At 49.3% G+C, this 12270-nt stretch overlaps 1 protein-coding gene across 1 annotated transcript in view; it reads left to right on the plus strand.

Moving 5' to 3' along the window:
- Positions 1 to 12270, plus strand: part of LOC138672454 (basement membrane-specific heparan sulfate proteoglycan core protein-like) — a 213526-nt gene that overhangs the window by 137984 nt on the left and 63272 nt on the right. The gene's annotated exons all lie outside the window — the stretch shown is intronic.

The raw sequence follows: 12270 nt of genomic DNA on the forward strand, positions 1-12270 counted from the left end.
AAAGTAGGGGTCACAGCATGTATGATAATTCTACACGGAAGATTGCCAGCTTTAGTAACCGCTATGTCCCCAACAGCTATCTGACCACGTGACTCAACAATGATTTGGCTGTCTGCTTGAATAGTCGCCCCTCCTGCTTCCACTATAGCTCTAGCTACACCTCCATTATGCTCTAACCGAGAATTGGCAGCATTAACAATAGCGTCTGTCTCCATTGTTGTTATGTCACCCTTTCCCACCACTAACAAGGGTCCCTCAGGAAGTTCTTTTTCAAAAACAGGTTGCCAACATTCCCTCCCCTTTGTGTTTCCTGTGCTATTGGTACCCCCCTCCCAGATTGAGCCCCCCCTTGATACAGTTGCCACCGTCCCATACAGGTGTACGCTTGGCTGCGAGAGAGCCTGTGAGGTACCGGGTATAGGGTTAGGTACACTGCGTGAGAGTGCTGTTGTAGTGGAAGCATTGGGAGGAGAGGCCGTTGCTTGGAGCATCTCGTGTGGGTGTGCGGCTAAATTGGTAGTGGAAGTGACAGTAGAAAGGGTCGGTGCCGGGGACGATCCAGGTGGGAGGATAACTGGATTCACGACAGGAGAGATAGGGGAAAGGGTCGGTGCCCCATTGGAAACCACTGAGACAGGAAACATGGGTACAGCCTGTTCACTTCCCGAAGGAATATAGTATTGGCCATTAGTAGTCATTACTGGGTAACAAGGGTTTGGTGATGTGGTGTGTAGCCTTAGACTAAGATGTTCACCACCAGGAGCATCACTTTTGCTAACCACAGAATGACTGCTACTAGAACTAGTACCTTTGTCATCCAAAAAATGGCCGCCACCAGCACTAACAAATTTGCCATTCACAAAATGGCCGCCATCAGCACTAACACATTTGCCATCCATAAAATGGCCGCCGTCAGCACTAACAAATTTGCCATCCATAAAATGGCCGCCGTCAGCACTAACAAATTTGCCATTCATAAAATGGCCGCCGTCAGCATTAACAAATTTGCCATCCATAAAATGGCCGCCGTCAGCACTAACAAATTTGCCATTCATAAAATGGCCGCCGTCAGCACTAACAAATTTGCCATTCATAAAATGGCCGCCGTCAGCACTAACACATTTGCCATTCATAAAATGGCCGCCGTCAGGGTTAGCACATGGCTCTGGGCCACCATTATAAGGTGGTGGCCCCTCACAGGATATATTTTTGTAATACACATAACTCAAAACTCTGCCCTTTTTATTCCTTTCCTCTTCTACCCAATTTTCTCTATACAGACTTTCAGAGACTCTCTCCCATGCCCTAGCAGTAGACAACAATCCATTATCTTCTAGGATACCTTTTCTTTCTTTCAAGACAATCTTCCACTCCAGGGGCTGTAACCTCCCCCCTTCTGGCATTCCACACAACTTCATAAGCTTTTTACATTGTTTAACATGACTCTTCCCTTCACGAGTCGCTACTAATGTACACGGGTCTATCTTGCCATCTGAATTTGGCTTAGTGCCAATACGGCAGAACTGCATTAATTTCTCCATCTTTCTATAGATATCTATATCTCTATCAAGATAACAAACACCAAACAAACAATAAGACGGGGGAGATGACTCAACCCTGAGATTCTAAAGGGAACTGAGTCTGCAGTACTCAGTTCCTACTCCCTCTTGTCACGTGGTCCCTGTTTGACTTCCGTGTTCCGTAGTTTACAAACCAATTATTCCCTACTTAGTCAAATTGCTCCCCAACTTACCAGTCCCCGTGCAGAGTCAACTCACTCGATGCCACGGGGCAAAAAAAAACTATAAATTTATTTATTTGGCTCGAACTGAGTCATCTCACTCCAAGTTGTAATGAGCCGCTACACAATTTATTAGGCACCGAAACTGAGTCATCTCACTCCAAGTTGTACCGGGCCCCCCTAGGCCGAGTCAATCACTCAAGGTCCTAGTCTCTCTTATACAGAACTGAAAATCTTATCACAGGCGACAACCATGTACTTACTGTACCACAGACAAAAATAAATTTTTTTTTTTTTTTTTTTTTTTTTTCCCCTCTCTCTTTTCTTTTCTAAAAACCTGCTTTTCCTGTTTTAACTACCAGTCATCTCCCCTCCTCACAACACATAACAGGCAGTAGGCAACTAAAACATGTGACGGTTCTTGCAATTAAATGACCAGCAGCGGAGAGACCCTTCTGCCGTCTTACAGATACCACGAAAACCGGACACGGTCAGGCAATCTGCACAGGATACCCCGAAGGACACAAGGTAAAGACTACAGATTATAAAAATCAGCAGACTTACCGTGTTCTGATAAGGAGGTGATCAGTCTCCACGTTCGGGGTATTCAGCGCGTTCTGCCGTTCCAGTCGCCGGTCCTCAGGGTTCAGGGCTCTTCCTCTGCTGGCCCCAGGTTGGGCAGCCAAATTGTTAGGTTGAACAATATATATATATATATATGTTCACTCGTTGCCTACTCCTGGCCTAATGTATATTGATCAGGTGCACCAAAGAAATAAACAAATGACACACACAGTCAGATGTAAACTCTCCTTGATCAATCTATGGCTCAGCTCCAAGCGCTTTATTCAGTCAGAACACATGGTTACATATCCCCTGTAAGGGGGGCTCGGTTAGCTCTAGAATGGGAGTGATCGGATGCATTCCATTGGTTAGTGGGTTGGGCAATGAGCAAGTCCATGGGTGGATCCATGAGGTCATCAGGGTGGGTTGGTCCATGAGGTCATCAAGGTGGGTGTCACTGTGGGTGGATCCATGAGGTCATCAAGGTGGGCGTCATCTTGGATACCAGCCAGGCAGCCGCATGGTATGCTGAGACAGGAAATGGCAGCCATCTTTAGGGTCTCACTTTCATCTAAAAAACTTATGTAAGATCAAACAATACACGTTATGGGTCATTTCTCTCAATCTCTTATGGCTTGGGGTTAATTAAGTATTTGATCTTATGGCTCTCCTCAACAGTGTTATTTTCGATGTTGGAGAGGTTGGGTGAGGCGCTGGTTTCTTGTTATGTGTCGGATTTTGAATATCGTTTGTCCAGATTGGCTTTTTCTTTTGCATTTTTTGGTGCAATGAGAATTGGGGAATTGGTGTCTCCCAGTAAAAAAGTGATGGGAGGAATCTTAGTGTGGGATGTCCTATTGTCTGAGGGTCGAGTGGAGTTTTGGTTGCGTCGTTCTAAGACGGACCAGGAAGGGCGAAGTAAGAGGGTTGTGTTGGGTTCTGTCGCCGGCTCTGGAATGTGTCCGGTTAGTGGTTTGGTGGGTTTTTGGGAGCTTATGCCTAATAGGGAAATATCTTTACTTTGCCACTAAGATGGTTCTTTCCTTTCTCGGTATCAGTTTACCATGGTTTTCAAAAGGGCTCTTAAAGTTTTGGGGTTGGATGATTCTCGTTTTGCTCCTCACTCTTTTCGCATTGGGGTGGCAACGGATGCGGCCACGGGAGGTTTGGGGGCTGATGTTATCAAGCGTATTGGGAGATGGCGGTCCAATCAGTATCGCAGTTATGTGAGGCCATAGGGGGTGGTGGTCGGGTTATCTGGCATTGTCAATTGTTTTGGCATATCTAAATTCAGGGGATTGTTTTTTGTTTTTTTAGTACGTTGTGTTTGTATTTTTCAGGTCCCTTGCCGCTATTGGTGTGCATTTTCGGCCATTCTTATGTCCATTGGGGAGCCCTGCGAGCGGATGTACGATCAGAGGGTAGACAGCTTGGCTTTGATCGGAAGTTGGCGGTGGTCAGGTGGATTGGTTTTAGGGGAATGGCCTGGAATAGGGTATTGCGGGAAATACATAACGTGGTTGTTACAGAACCCCCAGCACCAAGAATATCTTATGCAGTATATATTATGTATAATAGGTTCCATGTGAAATGCATCAGTCCACAGGCTGCGCCCCTGGACAAGATATTCTCTTTCTGACCTCCCCCCACCTTTGTAATTCCCACAGTAAATAGCGGCAGGCTCCGCCCCCCTGCGGCTATTGTAATGTAGGTCTGGCCTGCTGTGTTCCTATTGGCCTGCCCTGTGTATCTGTGTTATATATTCTGTGTGCTGTAAATAAAGGTTGTTCTTTTAGACTGGAAATACGTGGAATAGCAGTCAGCTTTTATATGCTCTCACGTAATCAAGGAATTCCAGCGAGCGTCCTTCATTCAGAATCCAGCAAAAGCAGAGTGGACCTCCTGAAACACGGGATGGTACTGAAAGAGGTACCCCAGCTTGGTAGACCCCGTTACACTGGTGGCAGACAGCGGGATGTGATATCCCTTCTACAGGAGGAAAGGAATGAATGGAAGACAACTACCCGAAGTTAAAGAGGACTACATTAAAAGATCTGGTGGAAGCCCGAGGGTTAATCGCCAGCAACAAAACAAAAGCGGATTTGATAGCAGCCATCATGGAACACGACAGTGCAGCGCCCCCCAATGTGAACGTGGAGGAGACTGAATTCCAGAGGGAGGTAAAGAACAGACTGGCGTTCTATGGCCCAAACCCTGCAGTAGAGATCATACGAGAGGTGATGGCTGATGTGCGTACTGATCTGAAGGAAAAGATGGCCGAGCGGACCAGGATAAAGCTAACCAAGATGGAGATGGCAGAGAGGACCAAAGTGGAGCTGGCCAAGATGGAGATGGCAGAGTGGAGAGAGGAGATTAAGCGAGCAAGGGGAGCTCTGGCTGGTACCTTCAACAGTAAGCCACAAAAAGATCCAGTATAATGCCTTCCGACAGTTAGGGGAGGCAGAGGAAGACATTGATGGCTTTCTGCAGGACTTTGAGCGGCAGTGTGCCCTTCATCAAGTGAAGCCGGAGGAACGGGTTCAGATTCTGGCCAGCAAGCTGACAGGCTGGGCAGCAGACGCCTAACGCACGGTACCTGATGAGGACTGTATGGACTATGAGCGGATCAAAGAAGTGATCTTGGCCCGGTATGCGCTGACACCAGAGGCATACCGCCAAAAGTTCCGCGGACTTATAAAACGAGTAACCGATACCCATGCTGAATGGGCCTGTAAATTACGGCGGTCACTGCTACAGTGGGTACAAGGGAGCCAAGCAACCAATAAGGAGGACGTCCTCCAGCTCTTCTTGTTAGAACGATTCTTTAATGGACAAAACACCGAGACACAGGAATGGCTTCGGGACAGGCGGCCAATGACTCTTGAGGAAGCCGCTCGTCTGGCCGATGAACATCATGATGCCAGGAGGCCTCAGTTGTCCGGATCAAAGATGGTCACTAGGGGTCCGCCCATGGACCTGGAGGGCCCCAAACCACGAAAAGATTGTAGGGGGACCAGCTAGAAACCCGGCCTACTACAGTTCCCCTGGGGCGCGATGCCACACCTGCCGTCAGCTGGGCCACCTGCAAAGACAATGTCCCAACCGGACTCAGCATACCCAGTGGCCAAAGGCGGGAACAGCCACCTTCCGTCGGGCCGCTGTACACTGCTACCAAGGCGAAGCTGACCCGGCATTGGGGGCTACAACTAACCAAGGGGTGGAAGACATGGAGGAAGTGCTGCATGAAGTAGACCCCGTGCAGGCAGCCTAGGCAGATAATCGACAACAGCATCGACAGGTCGTGTGGGTTAATGGGAAACACATGCAGGGACTAAGATTCCGGAGCAACTTTGACCCTTGTGAAGCCTCATCTCGTCCGGGACCAAGAGAAGACAGACCGGACAGTGGCAGTCCGTGTAGCAGGGGGAGCCATACATCGACTGCCCACTGCCAGGATTCACCTGAACTGGGGAGTCAGGGATGGCCTTGTTGAGGTCGGCTTGATGGAGGATTTGCCTGCAGACGTTTTGCTGGGAAATGACTTGGGGCCCATGTTGTCTGCCTTCTCGGTTGCCCCTCTGGCTGAGACATATCCTGTGACCACCCGGAGACAAGCTCGAGCTGCGGAGGCGGAATCACACTCAGAGGAGGCCCAGTTAAGACATCCCAGCCCTACACGTATTCCCATAGCCAGACACATTTCTTGGGCCACCCCAGATGAATTTAAGAGGGAGTTACTTGAGGATCCTTCATTGGAGGGATATCGTGGGAAGGCACAGGAGGGGAGAGGGGTACTGGAAGGGGAACAGTTTATATGGAAGCAGGGACTCCTCTACCGGATCACAGAGCAGCACCACACAGGGACGAGCCCCACTATAAAACGACAGCTGGTAGTTCCCAAGAAGTATAGGCAGGAGTTACTGCGAATCTCTCATGACATACCCTTGGCCAGGCACTTCGGCGTCAGTCGCACCAGGCATCGTCTGACACAAAACTTCTTTTGGCCGGGGGTAACCTATGATGTTCGTCAATACTGCCAGACCTGTGACAGTTGCCAGCGCATTGGCAAGAGGGGAGATCGATGCAAGGCCAAATTACGCCCTCTCCCCATTGTGGAGGAACCATTTAGCCGAGTAGCGGTCGATCTGATAGGGCCGTTAGCCAAACCCAGTCCGTCAGGGAAAAGGTATATATTGACAGTGGTAGATTATGCCACACGGTATCCAGAGGCGGTTGCGTTACCTAACATACTGGCAGAGACGATGGCGGCTGCCCTGCACCAGGTTTTCTCACGGGTTGGATTTCCTTGGGAGATTATCTCGGACCAGGGTACCCAGTTTACAGCAGAGGTGACCAACCAACTGTGGAAGCTGTGGGGCGTAAAGTCCATTAGAAGCACCCCGTACCACCCGCAAACCAATGGGTTGTGTGAACGCTTTAACGGGACATTAAAACAACTCATTGGGACTTTTACCAGGACCTACAGGGACTGGGAGAAATTCTTGCCTCACCTCCTGTTTGCCTATCGAGAGGTGCCCCAAGAATCCACGGGGTTCTCCCCATTCGAAATGGTATACGGGAGACGGGAAAGGGGACCCCTAGACTTAGTGCTAGAACACTGGGACGGGGAGGGCACCATAGAAGGGGTACCTATTGTACCCTATGTGCTGGAAATCCGGGACCGCCTACACGAGCTGACCCAGGCTGTACATGGGAACATGCAGGTGGCCCAGCGGCGTCAGCGCGTATGGTACGATCGGAGGGCCAGAGTGCGCACCTTGGAAATAGGGCAGAAGGTCCTGGTGTTAGAGCCCACTAGGCAGAACAAGTTCCAAGCTGCATGGCAGGGGCCCTACCAGGTAGTGGGGAAAATAGCCGACACAACCTATAATGTCGCCAATTGTGACGACCCCAGGGTTATCCGCATGTTCCACGTGAATATGCTGAAGCCCTATCGAGAGCGCCCTGAAGAGGTAGTGGCCATCTGTGCACCTGAAGCAGAGGATTTAGCTGGACTTCCCTTGCCTGATGTCTTAGGGGAGAGGACTCAGTCTAAAACATGGGACCAGGTACACTGGGGTGAAGACTTAGGTCCCCGGGAGAGACAGCAGGCAGAGGAGTTGTTGAGGCAGCGACAGAGGATGTTTTCGGGGAAACCCGGGTACACTCACCTGGCACAACACAAGGTTGAGACCCAGGATCATACCCCCCTGCGACAACCCCCCTTCCGCGTCCCTGAGTCTGTATGAGAAGGGATGCGACAAGAGATACAAGAGATGTTGCGTTTAGGGGTCATTGAAGAGTCAGATAGTCCCTGGGCATCCCCCGTAGTGTTAGTGCCAAAGAAGGATGGGACTACACGGTTTTGTGTAGACCATCGTTAGCTCAATGAGAAAACAGTGACGGATGCGTATCCCATGCCGCGTGTGGATGACTTGTTAGACCGGCTGGCAGGGGCAAAGTATTTGACCACCATCGATCTATGCAAAGGCTACTGGCAGATTCCCCTTAGTCCTGATGCTATTCCCAAGTCGGCATTTGTCACCCCCTTTGGCTTATTCCAGTTTTGAGTTATGCCATTCGGGATGAAGACTGCCCCGGCGACCTTCCAGAGGCTGGCTGACCGGCTTCTGGATGGTCTCCAGGACTATGCGTGTGCCTACCTGGATGACATCGCCATCTACAGGGCAACATGGGAAGAGCATCTAAATCACCTACAGACAGTATTAGACAGGATCCACAAGGCCGGAATCACCCTGAACCCAAACAAGTGTCAGGTGGGCAAAGCAGAGGTTCAGTATTTAGGGCATTGGGTGGGAAGTGGGAAACAGCGACCAGAACCAGCCAAGATTGAGGCCATAGCCAAATGGCCCACCCCACGCACTAAAACCCAGGTCATGGCGTTTCTAGGGACAGCGGGGTATTACAGGAAATTCGTTCCCAATTACAGCAGCGTAGCCAAGCCCCTCACTGATCTGACCCGTAAGAACGAACCCCGCCAGGTAACCTGGACCCCAGAGTGTGAGGAAGCCTTCCGCCAGCTAAAGGATGCCCTTACCAATACCCCTGTATTGGCCGCACCCGATCCAACTAAACGTTTCCTGGTTCACACAGACGCTTCTTTGTTTGGATTGGGGGCAGTACTAAGCCAAGTCGGGCCGGACGGCCAAGAACACCCGGTAGCTTACCTGAGTCGGAAACTACTGCCCTGTGAAGTGAGCTATGCGGCCATCGAGAAGGAGTGCCTGGCGGTAGTATGGGCACTCAAAAAGTTGCAACCATATTTGTATGGACGACAGTTTTCCCTCCTAACGGACCATAATCCCCTAGTCTGGCTTCATCGGGTCTCCTGAGACAACGCCAGATTACTGCGGTGGAGTTTAGCCCTACAACCTCTGGACTTCACCATCCACTACTGACCCGGCAAACAAAACGGTAACGCCGATGGACTAAGTCGACAAATGGAACTCGTACCAACCCCATAAACTTCGGTCATCCCCAAACCGATCCGTTAAGGATCAGACTGTGTATGCCGATCGCGTCGCTAAAAAAGGGAAGCTGTGTTACAGAACCCCCAGCACCAAGAATATGTGATGCAGTATATATTATGTATAATAGGTTCCATGTGAAATGCATCAGTCCACAGGCTGCGCCCCTGGACAAGATATTCTCTTTCTGACCTCCCCCCACCTTTGTAATTCCAACAGTAAATAGCGGCAGGCTCCGCCCCCCTGCGGCTATTGTAATGTAGGTCTGGCCTGCTGTGTTCCTATTGGCCTGCCCTGTGTATCTGTGTTATATATTCTGTGTGCTGTAAATAAAGGTTGTTCTTTTAGACTGGAAATACGTGGAATAGCAGTCAGCTTTTATATGCTCTCACGTAATCAAGGAATTCCAGCCAGCGTCCTTCATTCAGAATCCAGCAAAAGCAGAGTGGACCTCCTAAAACACGGGGTGATACTGAAAGAGGTACCCCAGCTTGGTAGACCCCGTTACAGTGGTTATTTTGGATATGTCCCCGGACATATTGGTGATACATGTGGGAAGTAACGATTTGGGTGTGTGGCCTTTTAGGGAATTGATTACGGATATAAAGCAGGATTTGTTACGGTTGTGGCTTTTGTATCCCGGATTATCTGTTGTATGGTCGGAGATTGTACCGTGTAAACGTGGGAGGAATATGCGGTCGTTGGATAAAATTAACAAGGCCAGGATCAAGGTTAATAGGGCTTTGTCGTCTTTTGTGGCCAGAAACGGTGGGGTGGCCGTGAGGCATTTTGAGTTGGAAAAAGGGGATGGTGCTTTCTGGTTGGCTGACGGGGTGCATTTAAATGCGGTGGGGATTGATTTTTGGGTGCTTGGTTTGCAAGAAGGTGTGGAGAAGGCCATAGCTTTTCGTTCTGGGGGGTCTCGAGCCTTTGAGGTATTCAAAGTCCCTCGTTGTGGTGGCTGGGTGGAGTCCTTGGAGTTGGTGGAAATTGCGTTGGGGGATCCATTGGCTTATGGCTCCTCTGTCTTTGGAGTTCAACTCGTTTTGGAGCTGGTATATTGTGGAAGGGAGTTCCGGCAGGGGTGGTCGGTTCCCCTAGAATTTTAGTGTGAACAGTGAACCCGCTGGGTTTTTGGTGCTCCCGAGCCAGTGTGGTAACGGCTGGGAGAAATTTGGTTTGATGTATGTTCACGTTATGCTGTGTTAATCACCAGATTCCTGGGAGCTCCAAGGACTCCTCCTAGTTTAAAAATTTTAATGATGTGTATTTCAATGTATTATGTTTTATGTTAAATAAAGGCTGCTGTGGCCTATAATATTCCAAATAAATTGTGGTCCATGTTTTTATTTGGGGTAATGGCATGTTTCAAGGGGTTTTAAGGGGGTGAGTAGGCTATTCCGCCTTACCCCAATTACTCGACAATACCAGGGTCAAGAAATGGACGGAGCTGAGCCTCCCCTTCCCCCCGCGGCGTAAGAGGAGGACATCATGACAATGGGTTGGAGGGAGGGGTTAAGGAAAATAAGGTGGGTGGCTTAGAATGGAGACAGGATTTATGGCATGGTGGGGGTGTGGCCTAATCAGTTCCCGCTCTCTGGGTACAGCGAGTGTCTCACCCTAATTATTGGCTGTCATTGTGTTTTTGAGGGGTTTGTTTTGTGGTTTATGTTTTATAGTGGGTCATTGTGGCCGTGGTGGCTGGGTGGAGTCCTTGGAGTTGGTGGAAATTGGGTTGTGGGATTCATTGGCTTATGGCTCCTCTATCTTTGGAGTTCAACTCGTTTTGGAGCTGGTGAATTGTGGAAAAGAGTTCCGGCAGGGGTGGTCGGTTCCCCTAGAATTTTAGTGTGAACAGTGAACCCGCTGGGTTTTTGGTGCTCCCAAGCCAGTGTGGTAACGGCTGGGAGAAATTTGGTTTGATGTATGTTCACGTTATGCTGTGTTAATCACCAGATTCCTGGGAGCTCCAAGGACTCCTCCTAGTTTAAAAATGTTAATGATGTGTATTTCAATGTATTATGTTTTATGTTAAATAAAGGCTGCTGTGGCCTATAATATTCCAAAGAAATTGTGGTCCATGTTTTTATTTGGGGTAATGGCATGTTTCAAGGGGTTTTAAGGGGGTAGGTAGGCTATCCCTCCTTACACCAATTACTCGACAATACCAGGGTCATGTGCTCACGCTTAGGCCTTCTCTGCATATATTCCCGTCCTTTTTTGTTACTATATCCATGCTGCTGTTTCCCGCAGTCTCTGGTTCTTCCTGTCCCTGGATTCCTTGCTCCTGCTCTGCCCGGGGCTTCCTTGGCCCCTGGATTCTACTCTTAGGTCCCTATCTCTCTTCTGGTTACTTTCCCTGGTGTCTTGGGGTCCTTCTTCTAGTGTTCTCTGCAGTCCTCCTCTTCTCGGTTCTCTCATCCAGTATTCCCTGAACCTGTCCAGCCTTCCTAGGTTCCTGTCTCCATGCTACCTTGTTGACGGCCGTCCTGTCTGTCGTATCTGTGTTGGTCCCCTGCTTCCCTATGAGCCGCCCCTCTTGGTACCAGATGTCTCGGTTACTGACTCCTCCGGGCCTGCCCCTTACAATCCCCGTATAGGGGTCGGGTCCACCAGGTTCGCTCACCCGGGGGAGGTTCAGCACCGTGACGCAGAGGGTCTACTCTCCTAGTTCACCTCTCCTAGGCATCACACTCATCCACGGTCGCTCGTCACTCTTTTCTTTTAGGTCACATTGAGGTGTCTGTCACGATTCATGGGGAGGATATTTTTATCTTCCCTGTCGCTCACACCAATTTGTCATGAATTGGGGTTGTTTGGTTGCCCCTGGTTCTTTCTGAAGGGGATTTATCTATATTCCACTTCCCAGGTCTGGTTTGGAACTTGCAGCTCTCTGGTGCCCCCCTTACCTTCAAGTCAGACCGGGTACTGCACCTAGCATGATTAGTCGCCAGAAAGGCTGCCTTCTATGTACTGGCTAATGGGCACACTGCAGCCAGGGCAATATAACTACTCCCATTTAGGCGGGAACAATAATTATCAACGCCGCCAGTCGTTACAAAGCCTCTCAAATGCACAGGACAAATCCACTGCCACCAGTTCCAATTTCTTACTTAGTAACGGGTCAGGAGCCAACCCAGATTAGTAGCATAATTCACTTCAGAGGATGTGGCAGTACATTATAGAGCAAAGAGAGACAAAGCTAGTAATTTTTTTATATTTTATTCCAAAAAAGGTAGGCAGTGTTTACAGAATTATAAAAAGGTGTTATAAAAGTAGACAAGTCGTATGCACAGTACAAGTACAAATAAAATGGAATTAAAGTTGAAAAAACACTTACATTTCGTTCATATCATCTCATCTCATGGCAGACCACGTGCTGTGGGGGAAGGGCATATATCCCAGTGCATCTCAGATGTGACTCTCAGCTTATTCCTTGGACAAAAGACCCTGGAAGACTGCTGCTTCACTCACTTA

Source organism: Ranitomeya imitator, chromosome 3 (assembly GCF_032444005.1).
Source record: "Ranitomeya imitator isolate aRanImi1 chromosome 3, aRanImi1.pri, whole genome shotgun sequence".
Classification (NCBI taxonomy): Eukaryota; Metazoa; Chordata; class Amphibia; order Anura; family Dendrobatidae; genus Ranitomeya; species Ranitomeya imitator.